This window comes from Canis lupus, chromosome X (genome assembly GCF_011100685.1).
Source record: "Canis lupus familiaris isolate Mischka breed German Shepherd chromosome X, alternate assembly UU_Cfam_GSD_1.0, whole genome shotgun sequence".
NCBI lineage: Eukaryota > Metazoa > Chordata > Mammalia > Carnivora > Canidae > Canis > Canis lupus.
This window is the reverse complement of record NC_049260.1, coordinates 11,194,390-11,210,366: the sequence shown is the minus strand read 5'-3', so window position 1 is coordinate 11,210,366 and position 15,977 is coordinate 11,194,390. Positions and strand designations below refer to the sequence as shown.

General features: G+C 37.3%; 1 protein-coding gene across 2 annotated transcripts in view; it reads right to left on the bottom strand.

Moving 5' to 3' along the window:
• MOSPD2 (motile sperm domain containing 2) overlaps positions 1-15,977 on the bottom strand; it is a 53,274-nt gene that overhangs the window by 35,024 nt on the left and 2,273 nt on the right. The gene's annotated exons all lie outside the window — the stretch shown is intronic.

The window sequence follows — 15,977 nt, the reverse complement described above, 5'->3', positions numbered from 1 at the left end:
GAGGCACTTAGCATGTTTTCCCTTTAATCAAAGTGCCATAACTTCCCATATAGAGACTGTATGTAATAGCACAGTCTGTACATTTTAGGATGCCTCCAAAGCCGGTTATACTAGTGCCAGTGAAAAGGCTTTCAAGATAACTGAATCTTTTCCTTCTCTATTTTTATTTTCTCTCCCAGGGGCCCAAGTGGGAACTTCAGAAAATTCCCTGGCTCCTTTATCTCCATTTTTTTTTTTTGCATCCAGTTAGATGCCAAGTTTTATAGATTCTTTCTCCTATTTGCTCTTATTTCAAGACATCAGAGATAATAGCCAAAAGAGCAAGAAAATATAAAGTGCATTCAAAGGCTCTTTGTTGAGTCCCAATTTCCTTATCTTTGCTTTTTATTTTTGTAAAAGATGTATTTATTTGAGAGCGAGCGTGCACAAGTACATGAGCAGGGTGAGGGGTGGAGGGTAGACAGACAGGGAGAAGCAGACTCCCCACTGACCAGGGAGCCCAACATGGGGCTCGATCCCAGGACCCTTGAGATCATGTGAGCCAATTCAGCCACCAGGCGTCCCTCAATTTCCTTATCTTTAAACTGCTTTAGATAATCACAGGGCTGTGTGAAGATCAGATGAAAATGTATATATGAAAGTACTTGAAAGTTTAAAGCACTAAGATTAGACCATGAATCATGCATTTGTACAGTGTTACCTTGGGTATCTGGGCTCTATTTTTCTAATCTATATGATGACTGATTCTATAGTAGGTAAACCCTGGAAAATGTTCCTTAGAAATTCATTGGTATTCAAAGTACAAATTTTCTGTAATTTATAAATATGAGTTGGATATAAAAGAGTTGACACTGTTTCACATTAAGAGGCCTCCTGAGAGTACCTGTCCCCTGAAGAAGCACCCTCCAGTCTGGCCACACTGCACAGCCTTCTCTGCTCCACTAATACAGCGTTTTCCTCGAAATTACAGGCTGATTTCTTCATTTTCAAGAAAATTTCTGCTAAATACCCAAGTCTGAATAACCACAGGTTACTCACCATGAAAAATGTGACTAATTCAGCTGGCAACTCAAACATGTAGAAGTGTTTAATGTGTCCTGCAGAACAATTTTGTTACACAGAACATTAAAAGGACATGTACAGAAGGGTGAAGGTTTAATATCATTTACTGCTTTATCAGGAGCTTTCTAAAATAAAATTGGTTTCTTCTTCTTTTTTTAAACTGAGAGTGCCCACAATGAAGACCACTGGCCTTGATTTGGGCTGACAAGCCAGTTTTGCCCATCATTCCTTCTATGTAATCAGCTCAAATGTCAACATGATAAAAAAAAAGACAAATGGCTTCTTAGCATTATTATGAAAATAGTTTTGACCTCACAGGCTCCTGCAGAGTCCTGGGCATCCCCCAGGGTCCAGATTAAACTCAGAACCACTTACCTAGAACAACACATGGAAAATGGTAAAAACCCAATAAAATATTAGCCATAGTAAGAAGAATAAGCCATGATTGTTATTACTATCATTAGTAATACTACTGCTGGTATTACTACTAGGGATACCTTAAAAGAAACAGTGCGTGTTACTACTAAATGCAAAGTAGATATAGCTTTGTGCAGGTCTTTGAAATTAGAAATCTCCATTTATACTAAAATGACTAATTACTGTTATTGTCAGAACGTGTACTTATATATGAAATGCCTGTTAAACATTTACCCCTAGATGGACAGACAGGGAAAGAGAGAGCAGGGAAAAGACAGAGAAGGGAGAGGACTGGGCAAGAGGTCCTGTATGGAGGGAGGGAGGCAGGATGAAAGGGCAGAAGAGGACACAGAGGAGGGCTGAGGGGAGCAGGACAATGACTACAAGGGGTGGGGTAGGGGAGGGAGAGAGAGAGAGAGAAGGAGACGGAGAGAAAAAGAGAGTCAACTGAACATTCAAGATAAGGAAAGCATGGTCAAGTGCAATAAGGGTGCTTATGACAACACAATTTGCTGCTTTCAAGCACAGCCCCCAGACAACCAAATCCTCAAGTGTGAGGTGGTTTTCAGAAAACCAGTCCTTTGGTAAATCCAGATGTTACCGGAATAAACTAAAGAGGAACCCTCAAAAGGTAACTAAAGCCATTAAACACACATTTGTGCCCATACGCCTCTGTCCCCACACCTACTCATGACATCATTTTGGCTTTACCTCTCCATAATTAAAGCATGCAAACAAGGAAGAGATTAGTTGTATACACAGACATGTATGTATGTCTATATTCTCATAACACCTTAACCTTACTACTTTCATCTTGCTGCGAACCAGGAAAACTTTGAGAACCAACATTAATCTCCAGTGATAAGCTTTTAAGCCCCAAATCTGCAGTTCTTCCAAATAGCAAAAACGCTCATTTTGGCTACTTCTTTGTAAGAAACCTTAATGAACTACCAACACACCACCTGTGGTTCACTGTCTCTAGCTACAATTTATTTCTTCTTATACGAATTTTGCTCTGTAGATTGGTCCTATAGTTATACAGTGCATCGCCACCAAACACATACTACAGTTCAGAATTTGGCAGAGAAAGGACTGAAGATAAATGGCAATGGAGATTCAGCTCTCAGATGGTACTAAATGCTTCAGGGTAAAGATGACTTCTTTCTCTCAGCTGTTCATCTCTTTCTCCTCTGTGTGTACAAACACACACACTCATTCACACCCCTTCACACTGTCTCTTAAATACTTTTTATACATTTTTTAAGTTTTGCAGGATAAATACAGGTTTTACTTATAAAACGGTGAATTTCATTATTAACTTTTCTTTTTCTCTCTTGTACTTGTCAGCTGGTGAAATTACCAACAGGTCAGAAGTGTATTTGAAAGTTAACGAATATGAAAACACATCTAGCCAGATTCAGGATATGGGGGCAGGGTGATGGAATGAGAAGACCCATACTACTAAGTATGGGGACTCAGCAAGTCACTCTAGGCCTGATTCTCTTCTCTGTAAAATGGAGATGAGGTCTGCCTACCCACAATCTTATGAAGATCAAGAACACTTTGCAAATTTTAAATACTATATAAATGAATTTTCATTAACATAAGGTAGAATGCTATCCATGAATCTAAGATTAAATTCCAATTGACCTATTAATCAGTTGAGAAAATCTTGTAAGTATACTGTAGTTATTATAAATGTGCTCAAAATTTAGATAAAGGTTGGAAAAAATACAAAAGTACTCTGATAATGAAAACCAGAGAACAGTTATTAACTAGATATCATAATGATGTTCAAAAGCAGCAAATATGCAACTGGCAAACATGATAGTAATTTAAAACCTCCTTGACCCTCTTACTTCTCCAGGACTTTGAGCACTAGTCCACTTAAAGTCAAGGCAGGGCCCTGGAAGAGCATCTGCATTGTCTGGACCATTTCTATTGGCCGGAGTGTGTTAATGTCAACAATGGAAGTGATGAGGCTGAAATATCAAAATATTTCTTTAAGGGCATCCTCTGTTAGTAGGCCACAACCTACCCTAAATCTCCAATTGCTGTAAAGTCATCTAGTGAGAGACTGAGAGGCAGGTGACCTTTTAAGATGGCATTAAGCCACCTGCCTACCGCAGTGATTCTTAAACTGCAGCACCTGTCAGAATCACCAGGAGGGCTTGTTTAAAAAGGGACTGGAGGGTATTATGCTGAGTGAAATAAGTCAACTGGAGAAGGACAAACATTATATGGTCTCATTCATTTGGGGAATATAAAAAATAGTGAAAGGGAATAAAGGGGAAAGGAGAAAAAATAAGTGGGAGATATCAGAAAGGGAGACAGAACATGAAAGGCTCCTAACTGTGGGAAGCGAACTAGCGGTGGTGGAAGGGGAGGTGGGTGGGGGGTGGGGGTGACTGGGTGGCGGGCACTGAGGTGGGCACTTGATGGGATGAGCACTGGGTGTTGTTCTGTATGTTGACAAATTGAACACCAATAAAAAATAAATTTATTTAAAAAAATAAAATAAAATAAAAAGGGATTAATGGACCCCACTCCCAGAGTGTTTTTTTAAAGATTTTATTTATTTTTTCATGAGAGACACAGAGATAGAGAGGCAGAGACATAGGCAGAGGGAGAAGCAGGCTCCCTGCAGGGAACCCAATGTAGGACTTGATCCCAGGACCTGGGATCACGCCCTGAGTCGAAGACAGAAGCTCAACCACTGAGCCACCCAGGCTTCCCCGAGTGCTTAACGCATGGACAGGAACCAAGAATCTGCATTTGTAAGAAGTTCCTACAGGATGCTGACTGCTGCTGGTCCAGGGATCACACTGAGAACCACTGGTTTATTACAGGTATTGGAAAACTTTCTGTAAAGGGCCAGATGATAAATATCTAAATATCTTAGACTTTGAAGGCCACAGATTGCTAATTCATCTTTCTTTCTTTCTTTCTTTCTTTCTTTCTTTCTTTCTTTCTTTCTTTCTTTCTTTCTTTCTTTCTTTCTTTCTTTCTTTCTTTCTTTCTTTCTTTCTTTCTTTCTTTCTTTCTTTCTTTCTTCTTTCTTTTTAGTAACCCTTTAAAAATACAAAAAACATTCTTAGAGAGAGGGCTGTACAAAAACAAAACTTTGCTGACCTATGGTTTGTTGTAGAGAGATATTGTTGTGCTTTCTTAGATGATATATCTCTCCATTTATTTATTCAAGTCTTCTTTCAATCTTTTTCAGTAACACAATTTTCTTGTTAAAAGAAAAAATGTTGCAAATTTCTTCTATTAGATTATGAGGCACTTTTAGAGATTTTTGTGTTGCTATATGAGCAAATAATAACGAGAGTTGCAAACCCTATGCCTCTTTTCCTTGCCATATTGATAACTAGGTTATTTCATATAGTGTTGAATTTTAGAAATTATAGCAGAGATCATGGTCTTTCCCTTGACTTTATGGGAGTTATTTTGAAGTTTCACAATTAAACCTAACATTTGTAGGTTTTTAGAAGATATACTTAGAGCAAAAAAAGTTTTTGTTTGTGCAAAGTTTTGTTTGCTTTACACAAAGTTGGATTATAGCCAGTGTGGTTTCTGTCTTTGTTGAAATAAACATTTTTCCTCATTTGATTTTGTTAATGCGTATATATTTCTGTTTGCTCAAGTAAGCATAGAAAAAAGAAAGAGAAAACATATATAGTTAGCTAAAGAGAAGAGAGAAGGGACAGAAAAGGCACATGAAAGGCTTCTCAATGTTTACAATTTTTAAAAGATTTATTTATTTGAGAGAGAGAGAGAGAGAGAGAACACACAAGCAGGGGGAGCAGTAGGGAGAGGGAGAAGCAGGCATCCCGCTGAGCAGGGAGCCTGATGTGGGGCTCAATCCCAGGACCCTGGGATCATGATCTGAGCCAAAGGCAGATGCTTAACCAACTGAGCCACCCAGGCGCCCTTCAATGTTTACCTTTTTATGTGGTTTTGATTGTTGAAACTGTACCTATTCAGAAATGTCATTGAGAAGCATGTTGTTAATGTGGTAAGTTCCTCTGCTGCATTTTCTGATTATTATCTTTGCATTCCTGGGACTAGTCAACTGTTTGGGCCCTATTTGCACACACGTCTCTGCAAGGAGGAGAGTGGTAGGGACCTATGGCTGCTGGACTCAGTCTCTTTAATTGATCTATTTAGGGCTTTAATTCTCATTTAAACAATGTGAGATGATCTTTCTCTTCTCCACAAAGTTTTCTATTTAACCTAAGTTTTATAACTTACCGTGATAAAGCTGGTGATTGCTTTCTCTTATCACTTAAAAAATTTATACCACATCTTTAATTTTATGTCTGCTTTTTGCTTCTCCTATGTCTTTGCATTTTCCCTTTGCTCTTAATCAGTTATTCTAGGCTTGTCTGCTTCACTTGTCCTTTCAAAACACCAGCTTATGTTTATTGTATCGACTATCTTCTTTCCTGCACCATGAATATCTGCTGCTACTTGTTTCCTTCTACTTTCTCTGTATTTACTTATGTTCATTTTGTAGAATTGAATCTGTAGCTGATTTTTATTTAGGCCTGTTTTCTAATGAATGAACATAAGATCATAGATATTCTGTTGCTCAGCTTTAACTATTTAGTAATTTCCATTGTGATATCCTCTCTAACCCATGGGTTATTTATTTAGCAGAGGTAGGAATTACACACATGACAGGGAAGGGAAGTTGTTAACCGGTGGGTTAGAGGTGTGTTATTTCAGTTTCCTGACATTTGATTTGTTTTTAAGTACCTGCTTATTTTGACTTTTTTTCTTTTTCTTTTTTGGTGGCAAAACCTGGGAGTGACTTCTAATATAGTTGCTTAACGATGTGAAAACATGGCCTGTATGATGTAGCTGCTTTGGAATTTTTGAGACTTCCTTTATGACTTAATGTGTGGTGAATGTTTGCAAAAGCTCCAAGAGCAAATATATTTTCCAAAGTATGTATATGTGTGTGTGTGTGTGTGTGTGTGTGTGTGTATATATATATTCTTCATTTGTTGGGCAGGAGAGAATATACATTCATATATACACATACATATATATCTTTGATCATCTTTGTTCATTGTGTTAAAATCTAAAATCTTGGGGCACCTGGCTGGCTCCAACGCTAGAGCATGAGACTCCTGATCTCAGGGTCATTCGTGAGTTTGAGCCCCATGTTGGGGGGTAGAGTTTACTTAACAAAACAAAATTTTAAGAATCTCTTGCCTGCTTGCTCTGCGTATTTCTGAAAGAGATTTGTTAAAATCATTCAACATGTTTGTGGATTTCTTGAATTTCTTTAATAATTCTAGGACCTTTGCTTTATATATGTGAAGGCTATACTGTGAGATATTTACGTTGTTAGTTCTAAATGTTATACCCTTTCTGGGTTCCATTTAATAACAGTATAATCTATTTTTAAATGTACTAATGTTTTCCACCCTAAATATGTTGTCTAACAAAAGTGCAACCAACACAGTATCACTTTTGGTTAGTACACCCTGTTTTGTACACTTTTTTACATCTCCTGATTTTCAACCTTTCTACGTTAATTTATTTTAGGTTAGTGTCTTGTAAGTACAAATGCAATTAAGATTTTTAAAATTCTGCTCTGTTATTAAGTATACATCTGTTTATATTTATGGTAACTTGATAAAGTTGGGATTCTTTCAGCTGTCTTACTCTGTGTTTTCTAGTTGCTGTGCTGCTTTTTTCCTCCTTTCCTGCATCCTATTGGAGAGATGTTTTCTTCATTCGCCTTTTCATTCCTCCACTGGCTTGGAAATTATTCTATTTCTGTATTTCAGTGGTTACCCTTATTTGAAATATTCACATTTTACTGACAAAACCTAGAATTAGTATCTCTACCCTCCTTCTAAATAATACAAGTCCTTTCAATCTCTTTACCTGCTAATACTGTCACAATTCTTTTTACTATTAACTTAGATTTTTTTTCTTTACAAATTTGCTTTCCCATTTCTTTGCTTTTTATTGTTTCTTGATCTTTCTGCCTTCTTCTGGGTTTTGTATACTTATTCATGATGTAGTCTAGTACTTCATTATTAGGGACAGTCATCTTTGCATACCTGGAAAAAACACTGCCTTCAATTTTGACTAAATATTCTAGAAGAGGAGCTATTTCCCTTGGCACTTGCAGGAGATTATTTCCCTGTTGCCTGGCATTAACTGTTGCTGAGGAGAAATCAAGTATCAGTCTGATTTCTGTTCCTTTATAGATAATCTGTCCCTTCTTTTTGATTGTTTGATTTTTTTTTTCCTTTGTGGTGTTCTCACATTTTCATTACAATATGCCTAGGGACTAATTGCTTTTTCCTTCATGATGCTCAGATCTTGTTAAGCTTCTTTTTTTTCTTATTCTTTTTATTTTTTTATTTTATTTTTTTATTTTTTTATTTATTTATGATAGTCACAGAGAGAGAAAGAGAGGCAGAGACACAGGCAGAGGGAGAAGCAGGCTCCATGCACCGGGAGCCCGATGTGGGATTCGATCCCGGGTCTCCGGAATCGTGCCCTGGGCCAAAGGCAGGCGCCAAACCGCTGCGCCACCCAGGGATCCCAAGCTTCTTTTTTTTCAATTTAAATTCAAGCTAGTTAACATATAGTGTAGTACTAGTTTCAGGAGTAGAATTTAGGATTCTTCATTTACTTATAACACCCAATGCTCATCCCAACAAGTGCTCTCCTAATGCTCAACACCCATTTAGCCCATCGTCCCCAACCACCTCCCCTTGAGCAAACCTCACTTTGTTCCCTAGAGTTAAGAGTCTCTTATGGTTTGCCTCCCTCTCTGTTTTATCTCATTTTATTTTTATTTGTCTATTTCACTTAGCATAATACACTCTAGTTCCATCCAAGTTGCTGCAAATGCAAAAAAGATTTCCTTCTTTTTTCATGGTTGAGTAATATTCCAGTGTGCACACACATATATAGATATACATACACACCACTTTTCTTTATCCATTCATCAGCCAATGAATATTTGGGCTCTTTCCATAATTTGGCTATTGTTGATAGTGCTGCTATAAACATTGGGGTATGTGTAGCCCTCTGAATCAGCACTTTCTATCCTTTGGATAAGTACCTAGTAGTGCAATTGCTGGTTTGAAGGGTAGTTCTATTTTTAACTTTTTTTTTGAGAGAGAGTGAGAGGGAGAAAGAGAGAGAATCCTAAGCAGGCTCCACACCCAGCATGGAGCCTGACATGGGCCTTGATCTCAGAACCCTGAGATCATGACCCAAGTCAAAATTAAGAGTTGGATGCCTGTACAAAAACTTAAACAATTGTTTATGAATGTCCTATATCAGTAAATATATAGTAGTATAATGGTAAAGGTAAAAATGTAAATCATGGCCCAACTACTAAATATAAAGTAACTAATATAAAACAAATTCTATAGATATATGCCAAGTCTCTACAGTCAACACAAATTCAGCTAAAAATAGTTTAGATTGGAATGTAGCCATTTTTTGTCCTTTCATTCCTTGATAAATGGCTACCGGGGAAATATTTTAAGTTCTGTGAGCTCTACTCTACCTCCTAGAGGTCAAATTAAACCAAAACTCTAGTTAGAGATTAAATTTTCAGTAAGGAAAAATCATTCATGCACTCTACCATCCAGAGGACACAGATTTTGTAAACCACTCTTCTCATGCAAGTTTTTCAAATAACAATTGACTAAATACAAACTGATATCCTAGAAGTGACAGTATACTAGTAACAGACTCTTTAAAGTTGCATATCTGACTTAACATTCATGATAAACATATGGGAAGAATAGGTATCAACAACTTAAAGAGATAAGTCAAAAAATATTTGCCAGGCACTGATAACAGTCATTACTGAGAATAAAGATTCAAAAATAAGCAGGTCTACCAATTCTTTACCCCATAACCAATTTACCACTCAAGACTTCATGTAAAGTTATAATCTTATATGAATGGATAAAGAAGATGTGGTGTGTATATGCAAACACGCGCACACACACACACACACACACACTGGAATACCACTCAGCCATCAAAAAAAAAATGAAACCTTGCCATTTTCAATGGTGTGGGATGGAAGTAGAGGGTATTATGCTAAGGGAAATAAGTAAATCAGAGAAAGACCATTATCATATGATTTCACTCATGTGGAATTTAAGAAACAAAACAGAGGATCATAGGAGAAGGGAGAGAAAAATAAAACAAGACGAAATCAGAGAGGGAGACAAACCATAAGAGATTCTTAATCATAAGAAACAAACTGAGGATTGCTGGAGGGGAGGTGGATAGAGGGATGGGGTAACTAGGTGATGGACATTAAGCCTTAATAGCTTGATATAATGAGCACTGCGTATTATTTAAGACTGATGAATCACTGAACTCTACCTCTGAAATTAATAATACACTACACATTAATTAATTGGATTAATAAATATATGTAAAAACTTACAATCTTATATTCTCTATGATAGAGGCTTGGTATTTTTAGATATGTAAAATAAAGACAAAAATTGATAAACTCCTAAAATCTTGTCCTCTTATTCTGATCATGACAATTTTAAAAGGTTAAACTTGAGAAGGTTAAAGATGGAACAAAATTTAAGAAAATCAAGTGCCTATCTACCTATCTTTTAAAAGCTGTCACTATTGGAGGCTAACACATAATTCATTAGCTCTGAGGGCTAATTTATGGTCTCCCACCACATGCTAGCTCAAAATGGAGCTAGGTTATTAAAGATGCAAAGATGAATAAAACCTGAGTGGATCCCTTGGGTGGTTCATAATCTAGAGAGCTTATGTAAAACTTCCAATAGTGTAGTTACACTTTAAATGTCATTTTCCTTCCATTCTTCCTCTCCAGAGAAGGCAGTTGGTAAGGACAATCCCTGTTCTATGTACCCTTTACCTATAGAGGTTCCTTCCAGTCACTGGTAATCATCCTGTCCTTGAAATTGTCTCAGAGATCATCCTGGTTCTTCTACTTCTCTAATCACTTTTTCTCTTTCAGCCTAATAAAATAAAGGCATTCTTCAAGGTTAATTGCTTAATGGAAAAAAGAGAAGACAAAGACATTAAAGAAAATCTGTAGGTTATACTTAAGATGAAACAATAATGATCCCAGATGCAAGATCTGAAACAAAGGATAAAACAACAAACAAAACCCCAAACTAGCAAACCAGAAGTAGAAGAAAACTTCTTCATTTTTCATAAAGGATATCTACAGAGATATTTGATGGTGACATGTTTGAGGCTATCTTTCTCAGATCAGGAATAAGAAAAGTTGGCTTTTATTACTGCTTCAATTCAACAGTGTTCTAAAGGATCCAGCCAGTGTAAAGTGAAAGCATTTAAAGTTGTAAGAATTGGGAAGTCAGAAAGAAAATTGTCATTATTTCAAGGTGATATCATGGTCTACACAGAAATTCTAAACTAATCTAGGGATAAATTATTGAAATTAATAAGAGTTGGTAAGGCTTTCCAATTGGATATTAATGTAAAAAAGTCAAATGTACTTTCTGTTAACCACAAACAATCGTTTAGAAGAGAAATTCTTAAGAGATACCATTTAAGCAACCGCAGAAATAAAACATGTAAGTACCCAGAAATAAATTTAACAAAAGCGAGTTAACCTTTATGGAGAAAATTACAAATCTTTCAATACGGAAGAGTTTAGCAGTTACACCAGGTTCTTAAATAGGAAGACACAACCCTGATGATGTCAAGCCTCCCAGCATTGGTTTTCTTTTTTTTTTTTATTTATTTATGATAGTCACACAGAGAGAGAGAGAGAGAGAGGCAGAGACATAGGCAGAAGGAGAAGCAGGCTCCATGCACCGGGAGCCCGACGTGGGATTCGATCCCGGGTCTCCAGGATCGCGCCCTGGGCCAAAGGCAGGCGCCAAACCGCTGCGCCACCCAGGGATCCCCCAGCATTGGTTTTCTGATTCAACACAATTCCATTTGAAATCCCAACAATAGTTGTTTTTTTGCAGAAACACGGTAAACTGACTCTATAATTTGTATGGAAGAACAAAGGGACAAGAGCCTGAAGAAGTGATTTTCATGGAGCAGAAACCAAATGGTCCATAAAGATATGAAGAAATGCTCAATCTCATTGGTACCCAAAGAAATGCAAGTTAAAACCAAAATGAGATATCCCTACACCCTAATCAGATGGGCAAATATTAAAAAAAAAACCACTACCACCACCAAATTTTAGAGTGTGGAAAAACAAGGATACTCACGAATTTCTGGCTAAAATGAAAACTGGTATAATCACTTTGGGAAATAGTTCAGTATTACCTAGCAGAGTTGAACATGTGCCTCATCTATAACCCACACATTTCACTGTTGGGTGCAAACCTTAGAGCAGCAGCAGTTCTCAAACTTCTTGATCCCAGGGCCCCTTTTACGCTCTTGAAAATAACTGAGGACTCCAAAGAGCTTTTTATTTATATGGGTTATATTTACCAGTAGTTACTCTATTAGGTATTAGAATTGAGGAAAGTTTTAAACATGAGAACACACAAGCACACATTCTATCAGCTGTCAGAGCAATGACATCACCACATGCCATGTGAACTCTGGAAAATGCCACTGTATGCTTGTGAGAGAATGACAGTGAAAAAGGAAAATGATACTTTGATGTTATTATAAAAGTTGTTTTGACCTCTCAAGCTCCTTGAAATGGTCTCAAGGAACTAAAGTTCCTGGACCAACTTTGAGGACCACTGCCCTAGAGAAAGTCTAGGCACCAGACATATTTAAAAATGTTTGTAGTAGTATTGCACATGACAGCAAAATCTAGAAACAATCCCAAATCCATCAACTGATATTTTCATTCCCCGCACTACTACACAGCTATAAAAAGCAATCAATTCCATTTATGTTTGACAATATGAATGACTCTTGAGTAATAGAAGCAAGTCATGGAAAAATATATTCAGCTTTTATTTAAAGTTAAAAAACAGCTAAACTTAATGAAGTACTGGTGAAGGATACATCATAGGTGGTAAAGCTAATGAAAAGCAAGAGAATGAGTAACATCAAATGCAGGACAAGTCACTGCCCCTGAATGGCAGGGCTAGGAGTACACAGGAAGCTCTACTTCTTTGGCTGAGTGATAAGTATATGGGTATTCACTTCATTCATGTTTCATACAGTTTGTACTTAAAAGATATTTCAAGGGGCGCCTGGGTGGCTCAGTTGTTTAAGTGTCTGCCTTCAGCTCAGTTGGGTCCTATGGGCTTCCTGTCCTGTTCAGTGAGGAGTCTGCTTCTCCCTCTGCCCCTCCCCCTGCTCCTTCTCTTTCTCTCTCTCTCTCTCTCTCTCTCTGCCCCCCTCTCAAATAAATAAATAAAATCTTTAAAATGAGATATTTCAAATTGTAAAAAATAATAAATCAAGACAAAACAAAAATTAAAGGACTAGGAAATTATCGGACGAGAGAAAATTATTTAACTTAACAGCAATGAAAGAAACCACAAAGGATTGGGTAGTTTTCAATATATTAAAAACATGAAAAAAGTGGAAGTGACATAAACAAGAGAAGTTCAAACCAGCTGTAGAAGCCATAGTGATGAAAAAAATTTAAACTACAAATCGATGCAAATACATGAAAAGACGTTTACTCTCACTAGTAACTAGATGCAAACTGAAACAAAGAACCCTCAGTTAAGGAATGACGACGACAAGACAAATGGGTAAGGCTGTGGTGAGGTTAACACTATCACACATGCTGGTGGGAATGAATCTCGGTGCAACTTCTGGGCAGGAAAAGGAAACACATATATGAAGTATCTTAAAAATATTCATACTCTTGAAACCAATGATTCTACTTCTAGACATGAATCTTAAGGAAACAATCTAAACTACTGCACAAAAAACCATATTAACAAAAAACTGGAAAAAATCTAAATATCCAAATAGGGAGTATTTAAGATAAAAGAAAATGATCTCTTATTTATTGAACTAAGTATTAAATAGTAATGTAAAACAGTTTACATCATCAATATCGGGAAATAAAATTGATCGTGTCAATTAAAAAAGGCAAGCCCTAAAATTACATACACAATAGTCTTTTAACTACTCTTTAAATTTTTAACACATAGGAAAAAATGACTGAGGACACCTGGCTGGCTCAGTTGGTTAAGTGTCTGACTCTTAATCTTGGCTCAGGTCTCCATCCCAGGATCATGAGCTCAAGCATCGCATTGGGCTCCACACTGGGTGTGGAGCCTATTAAAAAAAACAAAAACAAAATGGAAAAAATGCATCCACTGTTAGCAGAGCTATCTCTGGATAGTAAGCTTATGGGGGACTCTTTGGGCTTTTTTGGTATCATCCAAATTCATTTAAATGAATTCATATACTTGTAAAGTCAAAAAACAAACCTAAAATAAGAAAGCCCACCAACCCCTCAACTGCTTTCCAAACTCACTAAAGTAGAAACATCGCTTTTGTTCAAAGCTCTCTACACTACATTCCCAGCTGTCTTTAGTGGGTGTGCTTACCCTCCTTAAGGTTCATCAAGGTGGACCCCCCATGGCTTCCAGACCATGTTCTGTACCTTCTCACTACAGTGCCTTAGCTCAGAATATCTGATCCATCTGGATCATATTCTCTACCTGGCCAAATTCAAACATTTTCCAAAGTTCATGAGAAACACCACCTTTTTTTTTTTTCTTCAAGATTTTATTTATTTAATAGAGAAATAGAGACAGAGAGCACAAGCAGGAGGAGCAGGAGAGGGAGAGGGAGAAGCAGGCTCTCCAGTGAGAAGGGAGCCAGACTTTGGGCTAGATCCCAGGACCCTAGGATCCTGATGGGATCTGAAGGCAGACGCTTCACCAACTGAGCCACCCAGGTGCCCCAAAAACACCACCTTTTTTATGAAGTTTTTTCTCACTCCTTGCTAACCCAATCACCCCAACCACGTGTGATTTTTTTCCTTGTCTTTGACTTCTACGGAAATGATTTTAGCACTCTTATTCCTCTTGATACAATTTGCCTGAATTCTAATAGCTCTGTTTTAACACCTCTACTAGATTGTAGTAGGTCAGGAAGAGGCTCTATCCTTCTTCACTTCTTTCTCCACTATTAACACACTGCTTCCCAGAATTAAGCGCAGAATGAGTATTTGAGGAACCAAATAAATTACTGTCACAAGAGAGTAGTCTCTTGCCTTGGCCACCAGAAGGAGGAAGAGAGAACGGGAAATGCTCCTCATTTGAGACTCAGCATGGAATTTCTCACAGAAACAAGGAGGAAAAAAAGGACCATTTGTAATGCATAAAACAATTATGCACTTTTATTCCTTTTGCCAGCTACAAATCTATCCATAATTGGCAACTTAATTTTAAGGAAACAAAAATGTGCTTGGAATTCCCAAGAACCTACCTCCAAAAGGGTTTCTGGAGTACAGCCAGTGCTTAAAGTGACATATTTGCAGATAATTATTTTCCTTCAGGAAAAACATCACATGTTTGCTCAAGTCAGCTTAAGCCTCTTTTGAAACAAAAAAAATGGTAGTGAAAATAGAAAGGGTGAAGTGAAAGACAAAGGAAGAAGGAAAGTGCAGGTTCTCTAAGCACTTGAGTTAATTTCTAAAAAGGAAACCTGAAAGGGTGAACACAAGCAGATCAAAACTACCTTTTTACCATTTTTCCTACTTTCCTACTTTGAGATGCAGTATCTCAAGAAACATACTTTAAAGGGAGAAAGTCTTCACAGGTTTTTATTTTTCTTTCCCGAGCAAGTCTTTAATTAAATTAGTATTTACAATACCTGTTCAGATAACCTGCTCACATGCATTCACATGTACCTGAATGTGTATATTTCAGGTCAAAACCCTCCTTATACTTAATGCATTCAGTGCTCTCCTTTGAAAGAATGCTCATCTTTATGAAACATATTGTGAGGGCTGCTCTTTGCCAGACTTTGGGGAGAGGGGTGGAGAGTCAGGACGACTCATAATGCAGACTTGGATTAATCTCCCTATATATGTATTTAAGCATTGCTATATTGAGTATATATTGAAAACTGTGCAAGGTATACAGAGGTGAGTCAGTCCCCGCTCTTAATGTCCACAGGTTGCCCCAGACCCGTATACATTCTACGGAGGAAATGAACAATAAGCAAGTAAACAAATGAACACAATAATACAGGTTATGGTAAGAGCTGTAAAGGAGACAAAATAAACAAGACGGGGAGGCTATTTGATAATCAGTAAAGGCCTCTCAGATACATTTATGCCAAGATGGAAAAGAAAAAAAGGACCTAGCTGTGCACACTATCTGGGCAAGAGCCTTCCAAACAAAGAGAAGTGGAAAGGTCCCAAGATAAAAACAGATTCAGTCTGTTGGAAGAACATAAAAGAAGCAGTGTGGCTGGTCATGTTTTTCAAACTGTGGATCACTGCAACACGGAGTCATAGGTTTTCAGAATAAGTATTCTTTAATGAACTTTTGCTCCAGTTATGTGTATATGTGTGAGTG